This window comes from Magallana gigas, chromosome 9 (genome assembly GCF_963853765.1).
Source record: "Magallana gigas chromosome 9, xbMagGiga1.1, whole genome shotgun sequence".
In the NCBI taxonomy this organism is placed as follows: Eukaryota; Metazoa; Mollusca; class Bivalvia; order Ostreida; family Ostreidae; genus Magallana; species Magallana gigas.
This window is the reverse complement of record NC_088861.1, coordinates 438,865-448,687: the sequence shown is the minus strand read 5'-3', so window position 1 is coordinate 448,687 and position 9,823 is coordinate 438,865. Positions and strand designations below refer to the sequence as shown.

General features: G+C 32.7%; 1 long non-coding RNA gene across 1 annotated transcript; it reads right to left on the bottom strand.

Annotated features, from left to right (window-relative positions):
- Positions 1-331: 331 nt before the first annotated feature.
- LOC136271213 (uncharacterized) lies at positions 332-9,598 on the bottom strand. Its single transcript, XR_010709091.1, has 5 exons — positions 9,463-9,598; positions 2,006-2,195; positions 1,652-1,762; positions 681-738; positions 332-463 (listed from the first exon to the last, which is right to left on the bottom strand). It is a non-coding gene; the product is annotated as an uncharacterized lncRNA (long non-coding RNA).
- Between the last annotated feature and the right edge of the window lie 225 nt (positions 9,599-9,823).

Here is a 9,823-nt window from a genome sequence, read left to right as displayed (position 1 = left end):
TTAACTATTGGGTGTCCTAAGCTGAGACAAGGCTGCTACTTAAATTGGCAAGCTTCCACTATTTGTCAAAACAAATGGATGTAGAGTTGTCACCAATGACATTCTTTCATGATTTTTTTTATATTTAAGACCAAAGCTACGTGGCTCAAAGTGATTGAATGATATTTCTCTGTTCTAGCACGTATGTGCGCTTTGCATCCAAAACATGTAAAACTTTATATATGTTGATTTTTATTCTTTTAACAACAGTTTATGCAGAAACACGCCAATTCAAGAAATGGTTTAATTTTGTGGCATCAGATGGCTCTATATCCACTTAAAGTGATTAAACATCTTACTTTTTTTTATTCGCCTGATGCACATCATTGTGAATACAACACATATTAAAGAAAATGTGCATACAAGTGCTACAATCCAAACCCAGTCATCCATGTTGTCTTTTGGGTGAAAAGAAGTTGGTGCACTGTAGACATATTGAATCAACAAATATTAATATAAGATAAATGCTATTTTCAGATTAATATTTTGAGCTGTTTTAAAGTATTTTTTAATACATCAACAAACTTACTAGTATTGAAAGAAATTTAACAAGCATTTCAATATGTAAAATATAATTCCACTTTCTATAAATAGATTTAAAACAAACCTTATTACACAATTAAAGATCTGTGGAATCCTACCTTTCACAAGACGGCTCAGCAAGGAAACAGCCATTTCCAATTGATAGACAAGATGGGTCTGTAAAATACCAAATCATATGCATTAAGACTTAAGTTAAGTCAAGTCCTAAGACTATTTAAATGAAATTTGTAAAAATATATTTATATACACATGTATAGTCTTGCCAAAGTAACTGTTTCCATCGTTTGAATTTTTGACGGTGTTTGACGATATAAACATACCTGTTAATTTAATAAAACTCAAATCGATTAAATAGAAAAAACTCCAAGGTCACTATAATTGTTTTTACCCGGAGTAACTCACTACATGAACAAAAACGGAGATTGAAAAAGGTTTTCTCCAATCGGATGCACCAAATCATCTCACATATACTTTTTTACATTATCATCCGGGGTACTGATATGTCGTTTGCAATGCAAAATCTCCGTAAACTCTTCGTTTTTAGTCATGTATTGAAACCCAACAAGTTTGAGAGTTCATTTCAAAGGTAAAATCTTTGGATTTTTCATCCCGTTGATTGAAGAACGTTTAAACTCTAGGGTATTTAAGAATTTCAAAATGCTTTAAGAAAATATACTCAATTAATTATTTTGGGACAAAACGTTAACGTCATTTTCATAAACTTAAAGCCAATACTAGCCCACGTAGTATAGAGAGCAATGTATTAGATTATAATCCACACCTCACTTAAAATGCATTAAAATATTTAAAATATAAAAAATATATTTGAAAACATAACCAGCATTCGCACACGGTACAAATCAAACACGCATATTCATATTTATATATATATATATATATATATATATATATATATATATATATATATATATATATATATTCAAGTGCAACAAAATTTAAATGTCAATATCTTGATTAGCAATTTACCTTTAATAATCGTTTGACAAAATGTAAACGAAAACATTTGCAGAATTTAAGATTAATGCATATTTTAGTTATTGGCACTTACTTTCAAAGCTTCTAGTGCTAAGATATGAGAAATTATGACATCCATATTTGAAATGGCTGCAGTCATATGTATTCACCTTTGAGATGTGCTTGACCAAATATAAGCAGTAACCTGAAAGCAAATCATGGTATCACTAAACATTTTGATGAACCCAATGATTCATAAGAAAAAAATAATGTTGTGAAGAATTTCGTGTTAAAAAAATTCGCAGCGATCAATAGATTATATATTTTTGTTTTTGATATACTATGTTCTATCTTATGCACACTCATTTTATTCTCATGCAAATGAGTATTTAGAATATAAGCTTTAAGTTTGATCCTTTTTCTGAAATCCCTAAAGGCTTCCATGTACCTTTCAGAATCCATATTCTAGGTTCTGTGTAACAAAACTCTAGAAGCTCTGTCAAGTTTTCGTTCGGTAAGCACAAGTAGCCATGTTGTGCTGTGCAATTGATGGCAGATGCCCTTTCCTTCCACCCCGTTTCATTTTTAGGACAACTTGAGGTTAAGTATACGGGGAACTTGTAACCATCAAGTCCTTTCTGAAAGTTTAGAAAAAGTTCAGAAGGCAATGCTATTCGAAGAAGTTTTTTTTTAAATTTTTTAAAACTTACACAAAAAGATGGCAATTTAGAAAATTTAACTAACTTTTTACACAATAATACAACTGATAATTTTTCTGGTTCAAAAGGCTTTATATAAATGCGCTTCATAAAGCAAATTAAATTCATTTCAATTAGCATATACTCTGACTTTTACTGTCAAGCAAATATAATGCAATTTTTTTAACAAATTTTTTTATTCATTTTCAGATTAATTGAGGTGATTGGTTTTTAAAGAATGCTGATATACATATAAATGAATCATTAACAAACAATATACTGACAGTTTTCTTAGGAATTACGTAAATGAAATGTCGATTATAAAATAACACAATAATTGATTACTGCTCATTTTAAAATACAGTCTTTGTTTCTTTTCCTTACATGTATCATTACCACAGAATCTTCTAATTAGTTCGATATAACGATGGCGTAAACGTGCATATATATTTAGTTGATGTTCGTCTTTCATAGTCCTAAGGTAAATATCCGATGAAAAAATTATTTTACATAAAAGGAGTGGATGGTTGTGGCAATTTAAAGACTATTTAAATCTCCTATGAATGAGAGATCTATATAATAAAAAAGCAGATGTTCAGCTTATAAAACTAAAATATTTGATATTTGAAATGTTTATTTACTTTATAATGGATTATAACTTATAATAAATCATATCTGGAAATTTAAGAAAAATCTGATGGTTAATATGTTGACCACCCTGCTTCCTTAAGTTTTTATATAAAACTAACTCTTAAGGTGGAATAACACATCTGAAAATTGTCATTCAAATTAGGGAATTATTTGATTATGAAAGATATAATGATGAATAAACTGTACATATTGCTTTTCTGGGGAATGAATGTACTATACAAAGCATCCAATAAAGCGGGAGGTCAAATACCATTCAAAGTCTCTAAAAATGTTTAACCTTATTTCTAACAGTATCTTATGTTTTATATCGATTTTGCATATCAAAATCAAAACAAAAACTAATATAATGTATTATGTGGTACCTTTGGTTGATGATAAAAGTAAGAAATCATGTGTACATGTACCTCCAAATTAACCTTCTATACTGCATACACTGTTTTAAAAATTCTACTATGCTTTAAAGGGACAAAGTCACAATTTTGGTGTATTTTTTTTTCTATTTTACAGTGTTATGTCTAACGATCAACTATTTACGAGTGTCATTCGTAGAGTTTTAAGCAAGATACGAGCAGAGCTCACAATTCCTTGTTATGTAAATAAGGCTCGTGCCATGTTTTTGTTTACATTTGTTTAATATAACAGTTCTTTTTGAAGCTTTTTTTTTCGACTAATTCGTTTTGAAAATAGATATGAGACAGTTCCTAGCGTTTTTCACATTCATTTTAGGTGTTAATCTGGAATTGCCTTTTTAACATTCAAAATGTATTAAAAAACTTGACTCCAAAACAAGGAATAATTGTAAGCTCTGTATCTCGCTTACAACTCGACGACTGAGAATCGAATTTTGGTTGAATATTAAATATGTCTTTCTGACATACTTTAAATAGATACGCCACATCGCCAACCTGAGCAACAATAGTCATAATAGAATCTGTTTTATCGAGTCTTATACAAAATTTTTGGACAATGTAGTGGAATAAAGATATAAAAAGTTTTTCAATTTTTTTTTCACATTTTTTTTTCAGATATTATCATGTTAAACATTGAGCCACTTTTTAACAACATGATTTCAAAGTCATATCACATAATGGGTATTACAGTTCTTGAGAAGATCTTAAAACAAATATCTACAATAAAGCGCATTGAAGCAGTAAAAGTTTTCGTTCGAATGGAATGTTAAAAACTTTGTATCGAACGTCAATTGTTACAAAAGACACGCCCATTTCTTTTGAAACGAGAAAAACAGTATTCGTCACAAGGCTTTTGGAACTGCCTCTTTTCTAAACAGCACAAGCAGGAATTTCACACACGTGCATTATTATACACGAAACACACATACACACACTGTCTTTCTCTCATTCCAACTATGTTCAAAAACAGTGATATTGTTCATAATAAAGAGTCAAGAATAATTTTAGTAACAACTTTTTTTGTGTTTTGAACTTCCTGTTACATGTACTTTATTTCAAATAAAGAAAATTTTTTTTCACAACATATATGCCATATTTCAGTTTTTCGTTTTAGAGGGGTAAGCTATACGTTCTTCGTCTTATTCTGCATTTGTTGCTGTGTTAGCAGCATGTTAAATGGACTTAGATATGCGCAGGGCATGAAAAACATATACGGAGAAAATATCGGGATTCAGCTTGTGTTCGTCCATATTATCAGGGTCTGCAGCCCTGCTTGTCTTGTTTAGAAGATGAGCTGTTACGAATACGGTTTTCCTCCTTATTAAAGAAATGGGCGTGTCTTACTTATGTAACAATTGACGTTTTATACAAAGTTTAGGACATTCCATTCAAACGAAAACTTCTACCACTTCAATGCGCTTCATTGTATAAACCTACATCAAACTTTGAGCCCCACCACATTTGAGAATCAATAATACGTCAAGATGTTCGCATTTTAGTAAAATCATGTATTATAACATTTGAGTTTACAAGAATAACTTAATTTTTTGTAAACATTGCCCCTTTCCACACTGTGGCCCCACCTTACCCCCGGGGCCCATGATTTGAATAAAATTTAATCTATCACACCTAAGGATGCTTCATCACAAGTTACAGCTTTTCTGGTAAATTTGATTTTAAGGAGAATTTTAAAGATTTTCTCAATATATATTTCATATATAAAAATTGGAACCCTCATTGCTGAACCACCCTCCCCCCGATGATCATAATTTTAACAAACTTGAATCTATATTGCCTGAGAATGCTTCTACACAAGTTAAATTTTATATGGCCGATTTGTTTTTGGGGATACGATTTTGAAAGAGTTTTCTCTATATATTCCCATTTAATATTCGATCCCCCATGGTGGCCTCACCCTACCATCGGATATAACGTTTTGAACAAACTTGAATCTACCCTACCTGGGTATACTTCCACACAAGTTACAGCTTTTTTGGTCAATCAGATTTTTAGAAGAAGATTTTAAAAGAGTTTCCCCTGTACATTACAGTGTTGAATTTGACCCCTATCGTGGCCCCACCCTACCTCCGGGGGTCATGATTTTTACAAATGTGAATTGTCGCTCTCAGAGGATGCTTCCACGTAAGTTTCAGCTTTTTTTTACCGATTACTAAATACCTTAATTTATGCAATTTTGAATCCCCTTTGCTTAAAGGTGCTTTGTGTTAAGTTTGGTTGAAATTGGGACAGTGATTCTTGAGAAGATGTTGAAAATGTGAAAAGTCACAGACAGAAGACGGACAAAATGTGATCAGCAAAGCTCACTTGAGCTTTCAGTTCAGATGAGTTAAAAATGGTAAAATAAATTTTAACCAATTACGTGAACATGCGCCTTTAACTTAAAATTATATGATCGTTATACCACATACAAAATGTGGTCGCTGTTTGCTAACATGGGGGCATTAAAGACTTGTACCGGTAGTTAGAGAATGGTGGCCCTACATGTTAGCATAGGCAATGCATTTTTGTACTGAAGGTGAGATATATATTTGAACACTTCAGAAACCCCTTTCATTATGTGTTTGTGAATTTTGTCAATGATTTAAAAAAATATACTTTTACTTATAAGAACTATATTTCGTCAAATACTCTGTATTTGTAAATGTCCCTGTTTACCTGTATTTAAAAAAATCCTATACAGTTATGTGAATAATTATGTAGTAAGTGTATTTGTTATTGTTTGAAAATAAATGTAAATTTAACAAAAATATGCTATACATGATCGTTACCATATATAATCATACACTTATATTTCAGGAAGTTTATTTATATTACACAATCATTCTACATTTCACGAAGTAAAAAGACCGTATCAAATGGTGTTAAATATCGCATCACATAACTTCACGCCGAACCGAAGAAAAGCTTTTAACTGACACTTTAGACGAAAATTTTTCGTAAGATTAGTTAATGTAAAGTAATGATAAAGTACTAGAATAATGGTACTGAAATACTTAATGTGAATATAATGTTACACTAATAGACTGCTTTTAACAATTAAAACTTTAAATTGTATCTGTTAATTTTTACATCCACACAGTATAATTCACTCTTTTTCTTCCGGAAATTGATAGTAACTCACAGCTGAATAGAAACTAATAGGACCGAAATCAACATGATCCAAATCAAACTAGTTTATCGATCATCTCAACAGTCTTAGTAATAACCAGTTTTTAAAAAAAATTGCTCTAGCTGTTTCTGTTTTACTCCCTCTGTGATCTGCAATTCATACCAATTTATTATAATTTAAGAATTGATTTTATCAAAAAGTGAACAAGAGGCCCATGGGCCACATCGCTCACCTGAGGAACAATAGGTATGATAAAATAAGCTTAATAGAGTCATAATACAAACAATCTGGACAATGTTCAATAATACATGTAGATCCTGTATAAATAAAACCCATTTCCCTCCAGGATATTCTTATGTTTATAATCATTAGTCCCTTTTGTAACAGGATGATTTTATAGTCATATCACATGTTAAGTATTGCAGTTCTCAAACAGATCCGTAACAATTGTTTATATATGGGATATAAAGCTACATCAAACGCTGAACCTTCTTGTGAGGCCGAAGAATTATCCAGGAGACAAAGTCTTAACAATTATGAAGAATCATCTGGCTGATTAGTTTCTGAGAAGAAGATTTTTAAAGATTTACTCTATATATTCCTATGTAAAACTTTAACACCCCCCCCCCAAATGTGGCCCCACTATACCCCCAGGGATCATGGTTTTTACAACTTTGAATTAACACTACCTGAGGATGCTTCCACACAAGTTTCAGCTTTCCTGGATGATTAGTTTCTGAGAAGATTTTTAAAGATTTACTCTATATATTCCTATGTAAAACTTCGACCCCCTATTGTGGCCCCACCCTTCCCCCGGGGGTCATGATTTTCATAACTTGGAATCTACACTACCTGAGGATGCTTCCACTCAAGTTTCAGCTTTCCTGGCTGATTAGTTTCTGAGAAGAATTACTCTATATATTCCTATGTAAAACTTTAACACCCCCCCCCCAAATGTGGCCCCATTATACGCCCAGGGGTCATGGTTTTCACAACTTTGAATCTACACTACCTGAGGATGCTTCCACACAAGTTTCAGCTTTCCTGGCTGATTAGTTTCTGAGAAGAGGATTTTAAAAATTTACTCTATATATTCCTATGTAAAACTTTAAACCCCCTATGGTGGCCCCACCCTACCCCCGGGGGTCATGATTTTCACAACTCTGAATTTACACTACCTGAGGATGCTTCCACACAAGTTTCAGCTTTCCTGGCTGATTAGTTTCTGAGAAAAAGATTTTTAAAGATTTACTCTATATATTCCTATGTAAAACTTCGACCCCCTATTGTGGCCCCACCCTTCCCCCGGGGGTCATGATTTTCATAACTTGGATTCTACACTACCTGAGGATGCTTCCACTAAAGTGTCAGCTTTCCTGGCTGATTAGTTTCTGGGAAGAAAATATTTTTAAAAGATTTACTCTATATATTCCTATGTAAAACTTTAACACCCCCCCCCCCCAAATGTGGCCCCACTATACCCCCAAGGATCATGGTTTTCATAACTTTGAATCTACACTACCTGAGGATGCTTCCACACAAGTTTCAGCTTTCCTGGCTGATTAGTTTCTGAGAAGAGGATTGTAAAAATTTACTCTATATATTCCTATATATTCCTATGTAAAACTTTAAACCCCCTATGGTGGCCCCACCCTACCCCCGGGGGGTCATGATTTTCACAACTCTGAATCTACACTACCTGAGGATGCTTCCACACAAGTTTCAGCTTTCCTGGATGATTAGTTTCTGAGAAGATTTTTAAAGATTTACTCTATATATTCCTATGTAAAACTTCGACCCCCTATTGTGGCCCCACCCTACCCCCGGGGGTCATGATTTTCGTAACTTGGATTCTACACTACCTGAGGATGCTTCCACTCAAGTTTCAGCTTTCCTGGCTGATTAGTATCTGAGAAGAAGATTTTTTAAAGATTTACTCTATATATTCCTATGTAAAACTTTAACACCCCCCCCCCCCCAAATGTGGCCCCACTATACCCCAGGGATCAAGGTTTTCACAACTTTGAATCTACACTACCTGAGGATGCTTCCACACAAGTTTCAGCTTTCCTGGCTGATTAGTTTCTGATATATTCCTATGTAAAACTTCGACCCCCCCCCCCATTGTGGCCCCACCCTACCCCCGGGGGTCATGAATTCCACAACTTTGAATCTATACTACCTGAGGATGCTTTCACACAAGTTTTAGCTTTTCTGGCTTTATGGTTCTTGAGAAGAAGATTTTTAAAAAAATTCTTGAAATTTTTCCATTATTTCTAATTATCTCCCCTTGAAAACGGGTGAGACCATTAACTTTCACAACTTTGAATCCCCTTTGTCTAAGGATGATTTGTGCCAAGTTGGTTGAAATTGGCCCAGTAGTTCCTGAGAAGATGTTGAAAATGTGAACAGTTTACGGACAGACGGACGGACAGACGGACGACAGACAAATTGTGATTAGAATAGCTCACTTGAGGTTCAGCTCAGGTGAGCTAATAAAAATATAAGCACTGAATGATTTTTTTTGTGTGTGTCAATTACGGTTCTTTACCGCGTTATGATAATTTGTTTTCTCAAGACGGCAGTTTTTAACACGACGATGTAAATAATGAATCCATCATTGATAAAATAAATTACAATACTGTTTTCGTATGAAATAGAAAATCATATATCAAGTGAATGTAGATATTTCAGTGTAAACTTAAAAAAAATGTTTAAACTTATAAAGGTGATAACTTATAAACCTATAAAGGATATTTATTCTTACAGAAAAACGATCAGTAAAAGGGCGCTACCTATAGTCAATGAACACATTCCTGTTCTTTAAAATAGTAAGCAAAAACAAATACCTATCTTAACGATATCAATTATGGTTATTTCTAGCATAATTTTTCATATATTTTACAGATATTCAATACACCTACATGTAAGTATTTAATATTGATATACACTCAGTTCATTTTTACTAATACATGTAGGAATTGAACAGACGTTAATAAGAAAATAATGTACTTACACATTCATTCAGGACGAAAATAGAGGAAAATAATATTACCAATATCAAAAGACTATTTTTTTTATACAAGTCCATGGCTTTTTCTCAACAGATGTCTCAGGGACTCTAAAACTGAAATCACACAGGAATGTAAGTGTTCTCGATACTAAACTATGCTCATTTTTTTCCTTATTTGGGGCACCAGGGAGGTGATTTGGATAGTGAATTCTTCTAAGTAAAATAAAAAATACAAAAAATTGTTATTACATACACAATTAACACAAAAGTTACAATATTTGAAAACAATTGGGTTATTACTATTCATTGTATCGGCAAAATAAAATGTTTGTAAATTACGTTCCTAAAGGTCCCGTGCATAGCG